The sequence below is a fragment of the Chrysochloris asiatica genome, unplaced genomic scaffold, assembly GCF_000296735.1.
Source record: "Chrysochloris asiatica unplaced genomic scaffold, ChrAsi1.0 scaffold00002, whole genome shotgun sequence".
Taxonomy (NCBI): domain Eukaryota; kingdom Metazoa; phylum Chordata; class Mammalia; order Afrosoricida; family Chrysochloridae; genus Chrysochloris; species Chrysochloris asiatica.
This window is the reverse complement of record NW_006408520.1, coordinates 49669935-49672321: the sequence shown is the minus strand read 5'-3', so window position 1 is coordinate 49672321 and position 2387 is coordinate 49669935.

The following is a 2387-nucleotide window of genomic DNA, read 5'->3' as shown; positions in this document are numbered from 1 at the left end:
CTCATTAACATAGATTCAAAAATTCTCAACAAAATCCTAGTTAATAGAATTAAACAACATATAAGAAAAATAATACAAAAGGACCAAGTGGGGTTCCTAGGGATGCAAGGATGGTTCAATATTAGAAAAACAATCAATGTAATCCATCATATAAATAATTTTTTTCAAAAAAGGAAAAGAACCACATGATCATATCGATTGATGCAGAAAAAGCATTTGACAAAATCCAACATCCACTTCTGATTACAATGCTCAATAAAGTAGGAATTGAATGGAAATTCCTCAAGTTAATTAAGAGCATATATCCAATAGATCCGTTTTGCAAGAAGTGCAGCCAGGGTGCTCCTTGGAGGCCAGGATGGCCAAACCTGGTCTCTCATACTTTGGACATATTGTCAGGAGGAACCAGTCGCTGGAGAAGGATATCATGTTTGGTAAGGTGGAAGGTCAGAGAAAAAGAGTGAGACTCCCAATGAGATGGATTGGCCAAGTGATCAAGCATGGCAACAGTAGTGAGGTTGGTCCAGGATCAGGCAGTGTTTTGTTCTGCTGTGCATAGGGTCACTATGAGTCGCTATCTACTTGATGGCACCTAATAACAACAACAACATACAAAACCAACATCCCACATCATTGTCAATGGAGAAAAACGGAAAGCTTTCTCTTTGAGAACAGGATGCCCTTTATCAACATTCCTATTCAATATTATGTTGGAAGTCGTTGCCATATCTATAAGGCAAGACAAAAAAATTAAAGGCATCCAAATTGGCAAAGAGGAAGTAAAACTCTCCCTATTTTCAGACGATATGATCCTATACATAGAAAACCCCAAAGACTCAGTAAAAAAGCTACTAGACCTCATTGGAAGATTCAGCAAAGTGGCAGGGTATAAGATCAACATACAAAAATCAAATGGATTCCTATATATTAATAATGACAACTCTGAAAAGGAAATTAGGAAAGCAATACTATTTACAATAGCTACCCAAAGAATAAAATATTTAAGAATAAATCTAACCAGAGGGGGGAAAAAGACCTATATAAAGAAAACTATAAGACACTACTACAAGAAACCAAAACAAAAATGGAAGAATACACCATGTCCCTGGATAGGAAGACTTAACATCATGAATATGTCAATACAACCCAAAGCAATCTACAGATATAATGCAATCCCAAACAAGATTCCAACAACATTCTTCAAAAAGATTGAAAAAATTATTACAAACTTTATATGGAAAGGAAAGAGTCCTCTAATAAGCAAAATACTGCTTAAGAAGAAGAACAAAGTTGGAGGCCTCTCACTCCCTAATTTCAAAATTTATTATATGGCTACCACAGTCAAAACAGCCTGGTACTGGCCCAATGAAAGATACATAGTTCAATGGAACAGAATTGAGTAATCAGTAGTTAACCCATCCACATAAAATCAACTGATCTTTGACAAAGGGCCAAAGTACATTGAGGGGAGGATGTAGTCTCTTCAACAGATGGTGCTGGCAAAACTGGACATTGGCATGCAAAAGAGTGAAGCAAGACCTTTATCTCATACCATGTACAAAAACTAACTCAACATGGATTAAAGACTTTAAACAATCCCCAAACTATAAAGGTCAGCAATGAAAAAATAGGGAAATTTTTAAGGGCTCTGATACAGGACACACATAGATTATCAAACATAGCAAAAAAAAATGCACAAACAAAAGAAACAAAATAGATGACTGGGACATACTAAAAACTTAAAACTTATGTGCATCCAAAGATTTCACCAAAAGAATAAAAGGGAACCGAAATAATGGTAAAAAATTAAAAAAAAAAAAAATTTGCAACAACATATCCCAACAAGGAACTAATCTCTAAAATCAATAGGAAACTATAATACCTCTACAAGAAAAAGACAACCCAATTTAAAAATGCACACAGGACATGAACAGACACTTCACCAAGGAAGACATTCAAGCAACCAACAAACATATGAAGAAATGTTCACAATCATTAGCCATTGTTGTTGTTGTTGGTAAATGCCGTCAAGTCAATCCCGACCAACAGCAACCCTGTATAGGGTTTCCGAGGACAGCTGGTGAGCTTGAACTGTCGACCTTGCAGATCAAATGGCTTTGCAATCTGGCGCATTAACCCACAGCGCCACACCAGGACACCACTACACTACCAGAGCTCCTTCATTCGCCATTAGAGAGATGCAAATCAAAGCAATAATAAGATATCATCTTACACCAGCAATAACAGCAAAGTTCAAAAAAGCAGAGGGCAATAAATATTGTAGAGGATGTAGAGAGACTGGGACACTCCTACATTGCTGGTGGGACTGAAAATGGTTTAATCACTCTGGAAAACAGTATGGCACTTCCTCAGAAAACTGAAAATAG